The sequence below is a fragment of the Pseudochaenichthys georgianus genome, chromosome 12 (assembly GCF_902827115.2).
Source record: "Pseudochaenichthys georgianus chromosome 12, fPseGeo1.2, whole genome shotgun sequence".
NCBI classification, from domain to species: Eukaryota; Metazoa; Chordata; class Actinopteri; order Perciformes; family Channichthyidae; genus Pseudochaenichthys; species Pseudochaenichthys georgianus.
This window is the reverse complement of record NC_047514.1, coordinates 8,449,640-8,470,148: the sequence shown is the minus strand read 5'-3', so window position 1 is coordinate 8,470,148 and position 20,509 is coordinate 8,449,640. Positions and strand designations below refer to the sequence as shown.

Sequence of the window (20,509 nt, the reverse complement as noted above, 5' to 3'; positions counted from 1 at the left end):
TTGCATGCAGTCCCCTGTCCCGAGTCTTGCAGCCAACAACAGCACAACGTTTAACTGGCTAACCCCCTAAACGCACCAGGAGCGTCTGCGCCGCGTTACGGCCGCGCCGCGGCGGTCGTAAGGATCGCGGCCACTCTAGTCAATGGGTGCTGTTCCACCACACGCGCCGCGTTACGGCTCAGACGCGTCCCAGAAGCGGCTCGGCGCAGCGCTTCTCTAAAATTAGGATGAATCCTATTTTTGCCGCGGCGCAGCCGTAAGGTCGGACAGGCAGCCCCCCCCCTCGCAGGAAGTGGAAAGGTGAGCATCCGGGCCCAGCCCGCATTTTTACTAATTTAGCAGACCCCCCTCCTTCATCACAACACCTCCACTACGATGCGCACAATGGACGACGAGGTGTTCATAATGGAAGTGGAGAAACACACCATTGTATACGATGTAACCAATACTTACTACGAGGACAACATCAGAAAGGACAAGGCCTGGTTTTTAGTCGCTGCAGTTTGTGGAGTGGAAGGTAACAACTACATATTAATGTTTTAAAGTTAATTAATACTTGTAGGTACAGTACAGAGCCATTCAGTAGTTTCACATCTTGTGAAAGTCGTTAAAAAACTGTTCAGTAAACTTGCATTTCACAATAAAGTAAGATCTTATTTCCTATATCAAGATTATAATATGATTATATTATTATTATTTTGTATTTATATTTTTATAAATATTGGTTTTTTAACTATACTTTATCTTGTGAATTTCGCCCAGGGATCAATACAGTTGTGTTTAACTCTTTATAATGATATTATATTTTTGTATTATAGTTTGTTTTTATTCATGTGTTATAACAACTACCCAAAATACTCTCAATAATGTTTAAATACAGTATGCTGTGGTGGAAAATCTTGCATTTATAGTCAGATAAATTGTGAGGACAGACAAGAATAATTTGGCAGTCATTTGTCAGACAAAACCATTTATTATAAATTGTATTACATACACAGTAGCGCATCCTAGGCTATAGCTGAATGCTAGGCTGACCAATGAGTCCCTGGAAGCCAAGTATCTGAAGGGTAAAAAAAGCAAAGAAAAATATGTGAAATCATGTTATTAATCTGAATCTATTCTTTGTTTCAGTCGACAAGGCAAGGCACGATGGAAGTCACTTTGGGATGCTTTTGTTAAAAACAGGAAGAAATCTCTCCCAAGTGGATCTGCAGGCGGCACGCAAAAGGGCTGGAAGTATACAGACATAATGTCCTTCCTTTTGCCCTATGTACAGCAAAGGAGGTATGTATGCACATATTTTAATTTTGTAATTTGTGATGATGTATTGCAAAGGGTATGAAAGACTTTATTTTAAATTACCTAAATATGTTCCTATTGCATAAATTAATCCCCAGAAAAAAGGTTTTAATTGTTTTCATGTTGTTTCTTTTCATATAGTTCAAAAAGCAGCTTGAGCAATCCTTCCCCTGTAGAAGACATGGAGAGAGCATCTACACCCCTGTCATTGGAAACAGAGGAACATGCCAGGACAGCATGTGGATCTCCAGCCCCACCACCTCTGGTACCCACAACCTCTGCAGAGAGGCAAAGGCCCTCTAGGTCCCGTAGCCCCAGGGATCCCATTTCCACACCAGCAGCGGCCCAGCGGGACACACGGGACACAAGGAGGAGGCCCAGAGCACAGACCTTGGAGAGCAGCTGATATCTCTACTGCAGGAACCTCCAACTGCACCACACATGCCAGACTCAGAATTAGAGGAGTCATACTACTTTGCTCTCAGTCTTGTGCCCATGTTGCAAAGACTGGACAAAGACAGAAAACATCAGGCAAAAATCTCTATTTTAAACACCTTCCACAACTTGGAAAGAGACACCCAACACCAGCAACATTGGCAGCCCATTGACCATCCCCCCGCCACTCAACATTCCATTCACACCTCCAGGCCAGTAGCCTTTCGGCCAAGTGTACCCCAACCCCCACGCGCCCAATCAACACCTACAGGGCCATCAGACATGCTGTCCTCCAGCAGTAGCTCAGCTTGGCAGGAGTCTTTTTACGAACAATAGTTGAGCAATTGAGTTCATTGTTTTTTTTACTGTAAATAGTTACTTTTTTTGTGTTGATTGTTTATATTTGATGTTTCTGTTTAAAGTGTTGTTTGGGGTGAAATTGTTAAAAAATAAAACCTTTATTAAATTTGTGGTCAGTGATGTATTGTCTGTGAAATGGGCATTTGACCTAAGTGCAACAGCCAGTCTCTGCTTGGGTTCAATGGCAGCTCTGTAATTTGTGGATTGTCTGGTCAGTTCAGGGCCCAGGAGGGACAGCAGTTCATCCATCTGCTCTGCACTCATCCGAAAATATTGGTGATGTCGTTGGCTGTCCAGCCTCAGCTCAGCCACGAGGTGATGAAAATCACCTTGTTGTCTCCTTTGCTGGTTGAGGGGGTGCACCCAAAACCGGCTCCCCCCATCCCCCCGTAGTCTTTCAAGTAGGAGAATACATGCCAGCGTTCTCCTCCGGTTTACAGGCACTGTAAATTATATATATATATATAGAATAATTATGATGATGAATGCATATTTTTTTACCACTAAAATACAGCAACACATCTTTGATTCATGTCGTTTATAACTGGAATATTACAATTATTATTAACTGTGTCTGTAGTCTACAACACAACAACATAGGAAATAACAACAATAAACCCGATTTAAACAGACACAAACATAAACTATTTAACTACGTAGCCTACTTACTTGTAGAAGTACAAATGTCCAGGAAATATTCCAAAATCAACAACAACTGCGAGGCTAACATCAAAGACATTTATACCAGATACAAAGGGAAGTGGGAACAGGAAGCACTCGGGGTAGAAGAGAACAGAGCATTAACAGCAGGATAACATTGGGTCACTCTGGATTAAACTCATCACTGCATCTGATTAGAAAACATCCAAATGGCAATTGTGATGGTTGCCAACAACCAGAGACAATACATCATGTATTTTTTAGCTGCCCGGAATATACAAGGCAAAGACTCATTCTGAAAACTGCACTGGAACAACTCAACATCAAGGACATGGATTTCAAGTCAATATATGTAAAATAAATCAAGAAATGAAGCAAACAAGCTGATCTTCAAATTCCTCAAAAGCACTAGTTTGAGGATAATGATTTAATATGAACATTTAATAACTCAACAGTAGGTGGCGATATATGCTCCAAGTGGAAGCGATTCGCCATTAAAGAGAAGAAGAACTGCAGGCTGCACACACGACGCTCCGCTTCCGCAACGTTTTGAAACGCGCCTGGTGTGTTGGTCGCAGGAGGAGGGCGCAGCGCGGCGCAGACGCTCCTGGTGTGTTTAGGGGATCCTGGCAAGAGCAGGCAAAAACACAGATGTGACTGGGGTGTTGATTATTTAGCCTGCCGATAGCCTATATGCGAATGAGAGGTTTGGCAATGCACGTGGCCGTGGCTCATTCCCCTGATAGGTGGAGAGTTGACCAATAAGCGGAGCACTTCTTTGTGACGTAGAAAAGTATTGGAATGTGGATCCGTTTTTTTCAGATCCGTTGCAGCCCCTTTTTTAGAGATTTGGCGAAGGAGGAAAATAGAGAGGGTTGTGTTTTCTGACACTTGGTGAGTTCCCTGGAACACCGGGGACACATATTCATGTATAAAAGACGTACAAAGGTGCATTTTGCATGATAGGTCCCCTTTAACTCTAAGAGGATCTAAAATAATGCAATTTATAAACTGGTTCCACAACATTATATCACCACTTCCTGACTCAAGATGGGATTCCCATTTCATTTACAAGTCTTGCATTATTCGGACAACTTTATTTAGGGTTGAAATGTAGACACTTTGTAAGGTTTTTAGGAACACAATCAACGCAGTCATCAGTTACATCCTTATGTATACACACTTAAAACAGAGCTGGTGCAACTGACGGTATAGTTACATTATTATTCACCTGATACCTGAACAGCTTCACTCAACAGCCACACATTTGGTAGATGATCCTGTCACAATTTATTGTATGCAAATATACACATTCTGGGTCTGCAGCAAAACATTTTAGTGTCATTTTATGCAGATCATCAAATATTTTCATACATTATCCCAGAGTTTGTAAAATGGTATTAAATCAAAGCGATATAACATTTGATTAATTCCTTATCATTTCATAAACACACAGTCATTTCTCCTTTTCTATATTCAGTATTAATGTGCATATTTTATAGTTCTCTGTTTATGCCACTCATCTTATACAGTGAATGATGTGTAGTGTGTTGCTATGCAGTGAATCGTTCTTTATGACCTTGCAACAATGCACCAAGTTTGTCTCTTTTTATTCAATATAACAATGTCATAAGTTATTTGTGAGTATAATAGTGTTGGACAAAGCTGTTGTATTCTTTTAAGATTGATTTATTCTTCATTTGAATCCCCATTACATGTTGCCTTGCTACTTTTCCTGGGGTATATAAAAAAAAAGGAAAACTATATTACGCAGTGACTTTAAAATGTATTTTGATTTCGTTTTCATCCAGTTTTGGACATCAGACCAGACATTCAGCGTTGCAAGAGGCGAATCTTCCATTTGGTTTATTTAACCCAGTACGACTCAGGTCCTGATCCTGGCTGCAGGCGAGAGCAAGCAGCTCAACCTTGATGCTATATTGCTTTCCATCATTCCACCTATTTCAATCTAAAACTACTGCCTTTTTCTTCTCTGTACAATCCCTTGAGAGATGTACTACTGTTTCTTTTGTGCAGCGGACATTTGCATTGTAAAAATAAGTGCATATGAGAGCTGGCATTAGTAAATGCCAAATCCTTTATTTGTGCTTGGCTTGAGGAAGGCCAAAGGGTCATCTAACAACAGCCACTGAAGATGTTAAGGAGATGGTACACTTAAGGACACTCAGTTTGGCAGTCACTCTGCTAAAATACAGTAAGGGTTTAGACAGAGATTTTCCAGAATCCCTTTATGCATCCTTGTGATTGAATGTGCACGTGCAATAAATTAAACACTGATGAGCAAAATATATAGCTGGAAATGCATGACTCATTTGAAGTTGAACCACATTTGATTGTGTCGTCCCATGAGGAAGTTAATGAACATTTAATCTGGTTTGTAGTCCTAAAATATGGCACATGGGTGTATAGAGATGGGTCTGTGGAGACTATCTGACCTACTTGCTCTAAATGGACTTTTATTTGATACCTTGCGTAAGTTTTAAATTGCAGTGCTGACTGAGCTACAGATACTTTCGAAATAGAGTGAACGGGTTTTTCTGTAAGGTGGGACTTATGATAATTTGTTGATGTTCACCTTAGAGAGCATTTCAAATCAGTCAATCCACTTTGGCTTGGCCTAGAGGCAGAGCTGTAGTTTCATGTCTGGGATCAAAGGAGCAGAACTCTCACCTTGGTGTGCTGCTAAACTATATTTACTGTCACTCAGTTCTATCTGACAGGATTATAGGTAGCTCTCACAGCAACTGTAAATTGTAATTTACACAACTTTAGCCTGGAGCTGAGCAAATATAGTAAATTCTGCCAGTCAGATGCTGATTTTGTTTTGCACTAATTCACATTCTGGATACAACTGCTCAGGCCTGGTTCCAGAACAAAATGACTCAGGGTGCATCTGAGATTAGAGAGGGTGCAGTGGTAAAGTGCTATTTTTATAAGTGGGGAGTGGACCTAACACCCTCCAGGGGGGTCCTCACCTCCTCTAGGGGGGTCCGGGGGCATGCACCCCCGGGAAGATTTATTTATTAAATATTGAAGTTAAAAGCATCAATCTGGTACACTTTGAGAGCAAAATGAAGAGATCTATGGATCTATGTGCTCTTTGCATGATTCATGCCTTCCCAGTCCCTTATCACGTAGCCTATAAGAGCATGGCGCCAGTTGTTGTAGCCAGTTGTGGTGAAGGCTGTAGAGGAAACTTCTGTGTTGCAATGCAGTGGGAGTCACCGACTCATGAAGGAGACATGGCAAGAGCAGGAGCTTTGATGTCAAACACTGATGGTTTATATTTGGAGCTTCGGCCGGAGAATTCACATCACAAGTCCAAGAGCCAGAGGTTCTGACTTCACGGTAGAGTTGCCACGTCAATTCTGGAGCGCCTCTCTCTCGTTAGCCCATTTAACTGGTTTCGCAGAGAGTAATCAACATATTTGAGAAGATAGCTTAAAACAGTTGGGAACACTGAGTTACTTGCTTCTGACACTTATGGCCTCGGAGATTTCACACCTTGGAGTCCACAAACACAGAGAAGGAAGTGTCCCAGTGTACCCACAACAATAAACCATCTGTGACCTAGGGTTGCCCGGTCATAGAATGGGAACAACAACATTATGGCTAAAGCAGCCTATCTCCTTAAAGGAGATAACAGACGTCAGGGTTGGTCATGCACGTCATATCTAGGAGTCTAGGACAATTATTTCCCTAACAAAGGTATCTGACTTACTTTAACCGAAATGTCTACATGCATAGCAGAAGATGGCATCTTACATGAATATTCCAGCCAATCTCTGTTTTGTAACCATGAGCTGCAAAATGAGTAGCCTTCAGGCGAGTTGGGTACTTTTTTAAATATACCTGGGCAGGCTCTGTTTTGCCGAGGTCCTCTGGCACTTGCGGGCCGCTGAGGGGTGGCGGTGTTTGGGGCAACGAAGACGGCTGCGGCTGCTCCGCCTCCGTGGGCGAGGCGGGCAAAGCCGGCGAGTCGGGCGTTATTGTCCACGACAGTGGCGGCAGGTAACGTAATGTCCCTATGATCTGAACTGTTATTACCTGCAGTAGATGCAGTGTTACTGCTGGCAATAAGGACTGGTTGTTTTAATTTTATGATGTCCATCATTGACTGCTGTGTAAGCACCTTGCAGATGACGAATGCGCAGCGGCACAGGTCACGCACACCTGACATAATAATAACGTTACTTACCGTTTTAAATTTACCAAATAAATGCAGCAGACAATGTTATTTAACCACAATTACAATTTATTTTATTTCAACTAAATTATTCTTCTTATTATTATTACTACTACTATTATTATTAGTATATATGTAATATTTTTCACTTTTCTTCACTTTTCATTTTTCAAATGAGGGTGCATAACGACTCAACTGAGGGTGCAATGCACCCTTATGCACCCCCGTAGAACCGGGCCTGAATGACATTGAACTTTAGTCCTAGTCTGTAACAACATGGTTGTTTTTGCTTATTTGAATGCAAAACTATTACTCAATTTGGGAACACTGTCTATGTTTCCTTTAAAACTAAATGCATTGTAACATTTAGCTCAAACCATAATACATATTTCTTTTAAATGTTTAAAAAAGAGGCCAGAACAGAAGTGTATATTGAAATATTATTATTTTGACACTCACCAATATTCTTTCGACAGGAAGTGGGTGCACCTGCAAAGATTGAAAACCACAATTTTTTTCCTCGCGACCGGAAGTCTCCTCCCAGAAGTTGCGTACAAGAACTATGACGCAGCTGCTGTCAAAAAACATTTCGGGAAGTTGTATTCAAAGTGAGGAAAACTATGCAAAACTATTTGACAGAAGTGCACATGCATTACATGTATAGGCTAGCTAACGTTGTTTACTAAAAGCTAACGTCGTTGCTACTGCTTACTAACATGTTTTTGGTTGCAGATACAGCTCTCCACCGCCACCGTCTGTCTCTGCTGTACTGCCTGGCTGTCACCACTGCTCTAACACAATATATTGGCTAGGTAATAACCTTTATATATACAGTCTATGGTAATAACGTCAAACACGTTTAACACATATATAATTTGTTAGTGCTTAGTACACAAACTGGTTGGTAAAGTTAGTCGCTATATTTATTTTTTAGCTTGTAGTTAGCATTGCCCTAGGCGTCAATTAGCAGCTTCGTTTAACACATTGACTGGCAGTTATTTTCCTCTTTTTAAAGTAACACAGAGGAACCGTGCTTCACACCCGGACCGTTATACTGCAAGCTGACCAATGCAAGAAGCTGGGAGGATATTATCCTGGGACTGCCAACTTCGGTTATTTTAATGGTGAGTAAGAATAATGTGATGTTGTTGTGTTATTGTAACGTTAAGTGGATTTGCGCACACATGCGTAATGCACTGTCACGGTATGTGCTGTCGTTCAAGCTAGCTGGAAGACTTTCAAGTGTGCATACTGTATATCCTTTGTTTCACTTGTAGTTTTTTTGCTAATGTTAGTTTCGGTTGGGCATGAACAGCTTTCCGTGTGGTTATCCCTCCTTGTTGTCGTCTACCAGAGTTGGAACAATTACACAGATTATTTACTTCTAAATAAAATAAGTAGCCTATAACATACTCATGCCAAATGTCCTGCATTCAAAGGTGTACTTAAGTAAAAGAGTATTATAAGTACTAAAAGGAAAAGTACTCCTTCTGCAGAATGACCCATTTAAGCACCATATATTTATTTTAATTATTGTATTAAAGGTGGGGCTAGGTAAGTTTCAGAAACCGGCTCGAGATACACTTTTTGTTATATTCCATGGAATGCTCTTAACATCCCGATAGCAATGAATATCTGAAGTGCTTTGACAAAAAATCCATAAAAAAATGTCATCTGTAGAAGCCGTAATACTGTAAAAAGTACAAATGATTATAGGTCCAAAAAAAGGTCCAAAAAAGTACAACCAATCCGTTTAGCCGGCCCGGCTAAACGGATTGGTTGTACTTTTTTGGATGGCCTACCTGCCTGTCAGCCTTCCATCGGGGCACAAACGTATCTCGTGCCCTCATTGGTCATGTGCGCGTTCAGGAGGGGCTCTATAAGGAAGTGGCAGATTTTCTCCGGTTGTGTATTTTCAAATTCTAGCGATCTCGAGTCGGTTTCTCAAATGTACCTACCCCACCTTTAATGATTGATTATTTAATGTGTTCACTTCAATGTTGCACTTGGTAAAAGTGGGCTTTATTTGAATGAATGTATACACTACTGGGTAGCTTGACCTATAATCATATATACTATTCAGGGTTTCCCACACATAGACTATACTTGGGCGGGCCGCCCAGGTATATTAACGGCCGCCCAAGTATATTTCGCGACCCATTTAGGTTGTTTTTTTAAAATAATTTTTTAATATATATTTTTTTTATATATTTTTTTTGTATTCGTCCGTGACCACGACGCCATCTGCGATCGATTAACTTGTGGACAATGATCCCTCGCTCCCTTGCACTGATCTCGCCTCCTTCTGGCCTGTTAAGTGGCCTGCCTCACACAGGGTGACTGGCTGTCCACATGATGTGGCCTGCCGACATGGCCACTGTCATACAGATCATACATCAAAGCCCTTGATTGGTCTCTGTGTGTCATTCAAGCTCGGGATAAGCTCAGCTCAGGTGAGGTAAAGGACTCTGAGTGTTTAGATAGTTAACTTAGTCTAAGTTCTCAGTGGGTCTCAAACGGTGTGGTCACCAGTTATGTAAACACATATTAAGGTGAAAAAAGGTAAGATACACTTTTAAAACTTGTTGAGAGAAAACTAGTCTTTGCTGCTGCCTCAAAGAGGAGCAGGGGGAGAGGAGGGAGACAGGAGAGGCTGATTCAGGAGCACAGACACACTCACAACTATAAATGAACCAAAAATAAATTAATAAACAAGTTTCAGTGTTTTTTTCATATTGGAAATGGTATGTTATTGGTTATGGCCATGATTTTATGATTATTTAAATGTATACAGTTCTGTTTAATATAGGTGTTTCCATAGATCTAGTCTCTATATTTTCCCCTCAAAATGCACCAGATTGATGCATTTAACTCCAAAATAAAAAATAAAATCTTACCAGGGGGGCATGCCCCTGGACCCCCATAGAGGATTTGAGGTCGACCCCCACTAAAAATCACATGGATAGGTTCCTAAATACATTTATAAATACATTTATTTTTTTAAATAGTAACCCATTTCCATATGTTCATGTGTGGGTAGTAGATTTAAACTATAGGGCTATCATTATGGGCCCTGCCTGTACCTGTTCGCTCTGCCATCGCGTGAAGGGTCTGCTAACAAGCGACCAACAGAAAGGTTAATGTTGTTGCACGTCACCTCACCCCCCCCCCCCCCCCCCCGCTACCACCACTACCGCTATTTCAGATATGTGGGAAACAGATCTGTGGGAAACACTGGCAGTTATTGGACCAGCACCAGAGGTGTTCCCATACACACAGGCGTTGGACCTGTTCTTCATGAAATCCCAGAAGGATGAAGTGCTCTGACAAACAGTGCCATCTTTGCGCAAAATGATTATACAGGAATGAAAAGTCAATAAATAAACATGTTGTTAAAACTTTTTTTTTTTTTTTTTTTCGGGCACGGGAGGGTGTGTGTATGTGTGGCCCAAGCGAGCGAGAGAGAGACCTTACGTGCATTGTTGTTGTTAGCATCTGGTGCTAGCTAGCTGCGCTAACGGATATAAGGAGCTGTTTAAACGAAAACAGAGGAGCGCTCTATCCACACAACTGCGCACATTGTACGAAAAGTCAGCACACTCAGCACGGATAGTGCGCAACATGATTGCAGCGTCCAGGCAGCTCCCGTTCGAGCATATGCCTTGAGTTGCACATAGCTCCAACGATCCATCACCACACACACACACACACACACACACACACACACACACACACACACACACACACACACACACACACACACACACACACACACACACACACACACACACACACACACACACACACACACACACACACACACACACACACACACACACACACACACACACACACACACACACACACACACACACACACACACACACACACACACACACACACCATTTGTATTGTATTATTGAATGAGAGAGGTTCCAGGTTGAATTGAGGCGAATATTTGTGTTCAGAGGTTGTTGTGTTTAATATTCATGAGAATATTTGTCATTGTGCAAATGATAATAAACATTAGCATAAAGCATATTTGTCCACTCATATGTTGATAAGAGTATTAAAAACTTGAAAAATATTCCTCTAAGGTACATTTAGAACAGATCAAAAATGTGCGATTAATTTGCGATTAATCGCGATTAAATATTTTAATCGACTGACAGCCCTACATGGAATATAACAACAAGTGTATCTCGAGCCGGTTTCTCAAACTTACCTACCCCACCTTTAAGTACAGTCCATTTACCATTATCTTTTACGACAAATTAATTATCTATAATTGTATCAGTGCCATGTTTTTTTATTTTCATCATTAGGTGTTTTCACATTAGAGTCGGCACAGTATGTGAAAACACCTGTGTGGGTCGAGCATGCATCATTATGTTTCCTGATAATAATATATTATTAGGCCAATTTGTTGATGCTGCAATTTGCTATATCAGACCCTGCATTTTAGACATGTCGAGAAAAGAGTGTGGGAAATAGTGATAATGACTTTTATTACCAAAGGGAGACAGCCTCAGACAAGAGGCACATTCACACCGCAGTACTTTTCCCACAAAGGTTCATGAGAACTCTTTAGTTCTCATGAACTAAGTACAGATCGCGTTCACACCGGAAAAGCCGCTGACTTCACTTCTTCTTCTTCTGCTTTGGGTTTACTGGCAGGCCGCAAACAACTTCACGGTGGATACTGCCGCCCAAAGTCCCCGGCCGGAAGTCCCCGGAGTTGGGGACTGGCTTCACAAAACTTTTTGGGAGTTTTATGGGCCGTGGTTTGCAATCCGCCCAGCCAATCAGACATAGGAACCTTTTTCTCCCACGAAAGTCCCTGTTCTCTAGCAGGGACGGAAAAGGGGGTGAAAAGCTTCTCATGAACTAATTTTAGTTCCGGCTCTTTTTGGTGTGAACGCAACATTTCGGAACTATATCGGAACTAAAGTGGGAAAAGTACTGCGGTGTGAACGCGCCTAAGGGTAATAACATATTGCACACAGAAGTACATTCTTCAAAAATAAGGTGACATAAGTAGTTGTTACCATGCTCGGTTATGAGATGATGGATTTGTTTTCCGGTGAATGTTTTCACCCTATTATTGTCACTGGTTGTGTTCTTCTTTTTTGGCAGTGTGCATTTTCAAGGAAAATGTCATACTTTTGGCACTCATTTTCATCAGTTATGATATATATCGTGCTTAATACTTACTTCTGAGTAAGAAAAGTGGCAAAAAAGACACCAAGTTTGGTGGTAAAATTAATTAAAAAAAATTAAAATAAACGTGGACAACTACTTAATTGTTGAAGTCGGAGTAATGTGATGTGAAACCTTAATATTCACCTTCTGTTCAAGTTTGGCTTACCTTTTGTTTTTTTTGTCTGACAGCTCATGTTTCTTTTGTTGTCATTTTGCCTCATTTGCAGATCCAAACTTAGTAAAACATGGCATCATTTTCTTTATAAGTGATGGGTAAACCCCCCAAATAATTCCCGTTTAAACGTGCCTGTGTCAGCTAGATAAACCAGGTTGTGTAATGGATAAAAACAAGATGACGGGGGAAAAAAGCTGCAGTTAACCATGCGGTTCACATAGCCAGCTCAGATTAAACCGGTGAATCAAATAGCTTTGTACGGACTCCGGAACACGCACGCCTCAGGCCTGGATGTGTCGACATTAGGAGGTGCCACGTTAAACTGCTGTTGCGAATGGTGTTCGTTATCATAGGAAAAAGCTGGCCTCTCGGGTATTATTGTGATAATAAATCACTTCCAGAATAGCCATTCATTTCAGTTCAAAGTTCTCGAGCAATATGGTGCTGAAAGTTCATGGACATTAAATGATAAATGTGTCAGGAGCTGATCAACTATCCATTGTACATGCTGTACTGGCCGCATTTGTTATAAAAGAAAGATGACGCGTCTGTGGTGTTTTGTAGCCTTGGCCCTCTCTCGATGTATCTCCCATGAATATTCCTTTCTCAATCCATCATCTTCTGTATTCCCACTATAATGTTGTGCACTGGTTTGAAATAGTTTAAGAATTCAAACAGCATTTTTTGAATTTCATTCATAGCTCCCAGTCAAAGCACTTCATCTGTGGCGTTTTCCATCGCCTTTCCTCAAGGTGTAATAGCTGTAATGCAATCGTATCAGCCTGGCAGCTGAAGGTCGACTTTTAAAAGGTTTTCATTACTGAAAAGGTCAGCTCTACCAGGTGTGAAGCACCGCCACAGCCGAAATGGAAAAGTCAAAAGACATTGAAAAAGTATTTAATTGGAAGAATTGTCTCTAATTCTATTATATTTATTTATTCCTTTTGTAGGGAAGCTGTGTAAGTCTGGTAAAAATATGTCCATACATGGTGTTTGTTCACATGCAAACTAGGGACTTGTGTGTAAAAGCTTGATTTCTGTGTGTGTGGGCTGTTCTCTCCACTACCCTGAGCGGTGGCTAGGGGGTGCACTGTAGACACGGTGTGTGTATGGGCAGGAGAGAGAGAGACAGGGAGAGAGAGAGTGTGTGTGTGTCTCAGTAATGTATTCCTGCCTGTGGCTGGGCTGGTCACATGGGGAGAGCAGCCTGTTTAAAACAGCCTCAGCTTGCTCACTTGGAGCAGTGCGAGACACAGAGGCAGACGCACACGTTCTCCCTCTCTCTTTCACATATGCACGCACGCATACACACACACATGCGCGCAGACGGCAACTTTCCTCTATCGGAGTGACACTAACACGCGCGGCAGGATTGACACACTCCCCCCTTGCTACAGTGGAGAAGAGGATAAGGAGTGACACATCAGGAAAAAAAAGAAACACAGAAAAAAAGAGGAGTGAGTAGTGATCTTTATATTTTTCTTATTGTGATTTTTGGGACTTCTTCAGCGAGTGGGATAGATGATGGCACTGTGAGGGGGCTAAAAAATGAGCAAAGGTGACAGAAGGGAGCGTAGATGTGGCGCTGTAGTACCTCTCCATCAATATGTCCCTCTGTCTGCAGGATCTAATGCCGTTAATTAGCAGCGTGCGCCTAGAATGAGAGGAATGCCATTGCTCTGAGCTGAAGCGGGGTTTGCTTCAGGACCCTCACCCTCTCCCATGTCCTCTGTGTCTTTTTATTGTGTATTGCATGCCGGCTGCATCGTGGTGGTCAGCCTTGCTGATGTTGGGTCCCTGAGAGACGCACGCTGCTCTGCCGGTGTTAAATAGACGCTCATTGATATGCAGATGACCAGGGTACTCTGTTCTAGGGATATGAGTGAGTGATGTGTCAAAGGGAAAGGGGGACAGTTTGCTGCCTCTCCTCCTCCTTATCTCTTCTCTTTCTCTTTTATCCTCCTTTTTCACTTTCTGCCACTTCACCTGTCCCTCTCTTTTCATTAACTTTGCCGTCTCCTTTTTTCTTCATCCAACTCTCTATCTCATTCTTTCCCAAACGCTGGTACATGCCGGTATACATAGTGGATTCCTCAGTTGCATAGAAAGAGAGAGGATCGCTAAGGAGGGGAGGGAAGGGGAGAAGAAAGCGAGAGGAATGAAGGAGAAAGTGGAAGGAGGGGAGGGTTAAGGGGGGGTATTGAAAAGGCTGACACTGGCTTGGACAATTAGCCCGGGGAGTCTGTCCTGGGGTGCTATTCTGAGAGGGGCTTTGGCCCCTGGGCTCTGGGCGCTGGGTCACGGGATGCCTTGACCCCTCCAGTCGACAGCTAGGCATGGGAGCCATTATCACGGCCTGATTGATTAGCACCGAGCGGAAATCCCTTTTCTCTTCACTCCTCGGTAGAAAAAGACGGGAGCTTTTTGTCCTTTTGCTGGTTTAGTATCTGCCTGCCTGAATGTGGAAAGCTCTTTTTTTTTACTGTTGTCAGCTATGGAGGTCTGGTGTCTATATATTTTCTCTCTGGGGGTTGTCTTTTCCTCATGTTTTTACTCCGTGTGTGTGTGTGTGTGTGTGTGTCAAGTTGCCCTATGAGAAAGGGGACTTTCCAATATTTCAGACATCTGCTCTGATCGTGTTTCCCCATTCCTCTCATCATCCTGAGTTATACACCTGCAGAGCTAGTTAGTGATGCACTTTGGAGGCTACCTGTAGAAATATAGGAGTGAAGGCGAGAAAATGGAAACTGTTTGGTGAAAAAGAGTTGTGATAAAAGACGAGTGTGCTGAGGGAACGTTGCTTTGGGACAGCTCGGGAAATTGAGCTAATTTCTTCAGTCTATGTGTTTCCCCTCTTTACTGTGTCCCCATCTCCATTTCTTTTCTGAATGTTGATCTTCCCATGGTCCCATCTCACGCTTACTTTCGCTACTTTTCACTCTCCCCCGTTAACCCCCCCTTCTACCCCCCCCCACACCTCCTCTGACTGGGAGTTTAGCAGGGTGTTTAGCCCAGCTCACGGCTGATCAAAGCAGTGTGTGTCAGACCGGGCTTAGCCCAGGCACTCCTAATGGAGCACCGTTTTCATGCCTAGTTGGTGGGAGGGAGATGTGAAGTTGGGTCGGGGGGCGGGGGGGCAGAGAGAAACATTTCGAGGGAAAGACAGACAGACAGACAGACAGACAGATAGACGGACAGACAGACACACAGAGAGAGAAAGGGGTATGAATAAGAACTGCAGATAACAGCAGGCAGGCTAATAGAGTGAAACAGAAAGACAGGCAAGCGGGGGAGAGACACTTCTGTCAAAAGCACACAGAGAGTCACAAAGAGAGACAGAGGGAGGGCAGGGAGACGGCCAGTAAATATCTTTCCAGCTTTCTTTTTTCTTAGTCGAGGGACCTTGCTCCAATAGGGCATACAGTTTAGCACAGGATAGCTCCCACACATGGTTTGGTTTTAGGCTGGAAGCAACACCAGACAGGAAGAGGCCTGTGAGTGTGTGTGAGAGAGAGAGAGAGAGAGATAACATGAAAAAAAGAAGACATGTGTATGTGTTTGCCTGGTAGGCATCTGTGTGCCTGTCTATGTATATGCCAAGCAGCAGACAGGCATGCACGTAAACTGTGTATTGATTTTTAACAGACTATAAAGAAAGCCGTCTAGACTTCTTGGACAATGACCCTGAAGTTCTAAGTTTTACGTATTCTAATAACGACATTTTTGGAAGAGGAAACAATTTCTCAGTAGATTAAGGTGGAAAAAAGTGTTAACCTTGAGAAATGAAGTCCTTAAAATTCAGAATGGTACTTATATCTTATTAAGAGCTCCGTAATGACCGAAAAAAGGACACGGGTGACATTTTAAAGTGATTCTCAAGAGACGTATTGTGCGAAATGATTGAAAAGTGATGTCAGGGTTGATTAACTGTCACTTAAAGACTTTGTTTTAAGAGACTATGTTATAGATACTTCTGAATGTATCTTCTCTCTCCTGTAATATTTCTTCTCCTCCACACTCCATTCTTTTACTGACCTTTGTTCCCACAAGTTTCCCTTTCTCATCCCCCAATATATCGTCTCTAATTCAATTCATCCCTCCCTTGTTCCCCCTCCTGCTGTCTCCTCACCCCTTCCCACCCATCATCCTTTACTCTCTCAGGTCTTACCTTTTCTCCTTCATTTTTTTCTCCTTCTTGCCTCTCCTTCTCCCATCCCCACCTCGCAATGCTGGTGTTTATGCTTCAGACAGAAGAAAGGTAAGGTAAAACTAGGATAATATTTCCCCTAACATACTTACTGCCTGGGTAAATATCCTTGGACAGATGTCCGAGTGCAGGCCTGATCAGAGGAGGGCAGAAGGAGGGGGGGGGCGCTAATCTCACTGCTGTAACGTACACAAAGGCTACAAATTGGAAGCTGGTGTTGAGAGGGAGGAGATGGAGAGACTTTTTTGTCTTGAAAAGTTGATTTGGTCCTGAAGCGTTTTCTTTTATTTGAAAAGAGCAATGTAGGAAACAGTCAGATAGAGTTAGCTACGCATTTTTAGCTGACATTGATAATCGCTATCACCCTTTGAAATGACAAACATCACACTTATTACAAACTTATTACTAGGGATGCCAGCGATTATTCGATTATTCGAATATTCGTTACAGTCTCCGTAATCAAAAATTATTTTTAAAATTCGATTTTATTTATATATTTATTTATGATTATTTATGTATTTTTTTTTTTCTGGCTTATCTTCAACCAAAATATAGACTAATGCTAATAATAGTAATAGTATTAATAATTGTAAATGGCCATTGGTCACACCACCAGTTTGTTTTACTGTAAACTTGGAGGAAGCCAGCAGCGCAGGCTGCGCAGAGTGCAGACTGCTGCACTCTGCGCAGCCCTTCGCTGCGCTGCTACACACCGACCCCGCCCCCCCTCTCCGTCACACGTGCGATTGATTTATTGGAGTGAGAACACAACTAAAGATAAACAAAGGAAAGAAGAGTTCCTCGTGGAACTACTTCAAACAGACAAGTGCAAATGAAGTCAAATGCAAGCTCTGCGAAAAGACTTTGGTGTACCACAGCTCAACATCAACAATGCGTTCGCATTTGAGTGCGAAGCATGCCAAAGAAGTGCCTGCAGAGAAAGACGCAGCGCAGCCGATCATTACTAACTTCACTTCAAGGCCACGTCGTTGTTTGCTTTGTACTGTTCTTCCTGAAGAGCCCTTTTATTTGTACCATGTACATGTCTCTCCCGCGGGGGGGGGGGGCTAGTGGAGTACTTTGTGACCACAGACGTGTGATTAGCTGTTTTAGCGTAGTTCTCCAGTGAAGGGGGGGAAGTCTCCCTCCGCAGCCGGTTGGCGTAGTTTTGGCACAATTCCGTTGTTCTCTCCCGCGGTGGGGGGGGGGGGGGGGCGTCGTCGAATAATCGATTATTATTCGCCAGGGCTGTCCGATTTTCGATTTTGATCATGGTCAGTTTCTGGCATCCCTACTTATTACCAATAATAACTTTTGGCTTTTGCCGGTGCTCTCTGCAACCAGGTGTCCGTACTTAGCCAGAAATTGTTGGACAATGTGCCACCACTCCATGGCAAATTTGGAGTCTTACAGTTACAGTAGTGCAATGACACCAAGTACATCATTATTGTACTAGAAGTAGCAATAGTTTCAATTCAGGATTCTTACTTGGAATTGAGTATTTAAGACCATAGTACTTTTATGTAAAGGACCTGAATACTTGTTATGCTAGTCAACAAAATAGCTCTGAATTATGTACTCCAACAAAAGTGCTTTAATTTAAGGTGTGAAAAACTAAGTAGGCTAAACCTGCGTTCACTCTGTCAGTAATATTTGATCAATATTTAATACCTAAGGCTGCTAATGTAATTTGCAGGTTGTAGCAACAGTTTAATTCTGCTGCCACTAAACACTTGTATATCTCAATCAACAAAAGATGATTAAAGATTGCCTCTGAATTCTTTTAGACGACTGTAAGATTTTGAATACATACTTATATTAAAACTGAACCTAATTAGATTTACTGAAGGATAGAAAAGGATTTAGATCTGATAAGCTGATTCACTGTATTTGGATTTGACAAAATACTTTTGAAACCCTATGAGAGGTTCAGAGGAAGAGACTGAAGCATATTTATGTGTACATAAACACATTAGAGGCGTATGATATATGTCGAGCTCTTTGTACACAGCCATTCTCCAAGCGGCAGCGAAGAATCGAGAAAGCAAGTCCCGTGCTTTTCTCCTTCTACCCTCTCCCGCTCTCTTCTTAGTTAGATATGCCACTTGCTGTGTGCTTTTATCTAAATGCACCTAAGGGTGTGAGAACATGACAAGATTTTGTTGAGATTTGGCCCCAATTAAGGCAGTCTCACAAGCGTTTCAGAGATTTTACAACGTCTTCCTCTCTGCACCCTGAGCTGGAAGATCTCGGAGGGGGGGACGGGGACGGGGACTCTGTGTAATTATTTCTGTAATCCGAAAGAACTCTTCGTACATTTTTAATATGCAGATGTTAAAACACTCTAATGCCATCACATACAGTATCCTCTTACTTTGCAGCAGGACCTTACGCTGTGAAATGTTCCTAAAAAAAGTCTTGTCTATTCTCATTTTCTTGTGTATTTGGGCTTCTTTTGCAGTTTTTTCGCCTGTTTCTCTGCGTGTGAGACACTATGTCTGTCTGCTTTTATGCTTTTCAACTTGCGCGTGTGCCAGCGGGTCAGTTTGCGCGTCAGTTTGCGCATCAACTTGTGTGCGTATCTGCTTGCCTCTGCTGCGTTTTCATCCTTAGACAGCTCTCTGTTTACCCCCTGTAGCATTTTTGCAGCAGAGGCAATAAAGGAGTTTGACTGCTCTAACTTTCTGATCAAAGTAAACGAAGGATGAAAGGAGGGAAATGGAATATGCATCACTCATCCCCCCCATGCGAACATGAAGAAGAAATGCCTCCTCCAGTAGGGGGCAAACCTCCTAAATATATTTGTCATATATTTACCCCTCAAGTTATTGCTGTTATAACATTTACATCCTGGTACTGTACTGACAGCAACAGTACACTTTTTAATATATTTTATACATGGCAGAAACGCACACACAAACTCATCCCAAACATGCTAATTTAGCCATTATCAGATTTTTTTATTATAATTTGTGTTTATATTTTTTTTCATTTGTTTTGAAGCAATTCTCTAGTTCGCTTTTTGCAAAGAAGCAGTTGTCGGATAGTCAGAAATTGCAAATATCTCGGACTTTAGCTTACTCACCTTTATCTGTATCAAAGGAGGTGAATGTGGCAATGCAATCAATTATTCCTGCCATCCCCTTCTCTTTGTAATAATAATTGTCTGCACAGTATGACTGCTAATGCATTTACAGTATAGTTTGATCTGTATCAAATAATAGCAGTAGGCTTTGATCCTTAATCATTTCCTTCTCAAAACTTTGTACAACTTTTTGTTAATACGACCACAGCTCTTGTTTGGTTTGGAAATAGACGTTTTTGTGTGTGTTTTATTAACAAAATAATAATGTGGTGGTCACATCGTTGTCTTTTCATCCATTAATCATGCTGCAGTTCTTCTATTTATCCCAAACTGACAACTAGCACATCACTGCCGGTGTAGAAGAAGATTCTCTTTTTCAAAGTGTGTAAGAGGAGTTTATTTGTACATGCTGCCACATGTTGCTTGTTTTATGCATCCCCTGACAAGGTGTCATACGAGGCGAGTGAAGAGATGTGTGGCTGTCAGGGAAATGGGACATCAGCTAAAAGCTTGCAACTGAATAAGTGAGACAACAAGGAGAGGCCGTGTGTTGCTAACGGCTGACAAGATCATGGTCATTCTTGACGGAGAGGAGAGACGCAGCGGTCAGGAGAAGGGACAGTGAAAGTTGATTCTAAAAAAGAATGCAGGACGCTTTCTTCCGAGGCGGAATAGACAACCAAAACAACACCGAATCCCTGACAGTACAAAGGAGAGTCTAAGGGTGTAAGCTAACAACATACAGTATGTGACTTGTTGACTGAGGGATTAAAGGAGACAGCAGAAAGATGACTCGGGAGGTAGGGAGGAGGCAAAGCGATTGTGGTCAAAGGCGAGGAGCAAAAGAAAGTAGATTAAATGATGAAGCAGAAGGCAGTT

General features: G+C 42.1%; 1 protein-coding gene and 1 long non-coding RNA gene across 3 annotated transcripts in view; both read left to right on the top strand.

Annotated features, from left to right (window-relative positions):
* The first annotated feature begins 465 nt into the window (after window positions 1-465).
* Window positions 466-1,642, top strand: LOC139434913 (uncharacterized). The gene is made up of 3 exons (XR_011644205.1): window positions 466-517; window positions 1,132-1,284; window positions 1,441-1,642. It is a non-coding gene; the product is annotated as an uncharacterized lncRNA (long non-coding RNA).
* A 6,051-nt stretch (window positions 1,643-7,693) lies between these two features.
* cntfr (ciliary neurotrophic factor receptor) overlaps window positions 7,694-20,509 on the top strand; it is a 272,556-nt gene continuing 259,740 nt past the window's right edge. Inside the window, exons 1-2 of one of the 2 annotated variants that reach the window (XM_071204969.1) lie at window positions 7,694-7,773; window positions 7,977-8,085. The gene's annotated coding sequence lies outside the window, so the exon portion shown is untranslated. Of the gene's footprint in view, window positions 7,774-7,976; window positions 8,086-13,539; window positions 13,796-20,509 lie in introns of those variants that run through there. The other variant, XM_034095981.2, reaches the window with a different exon arrangement.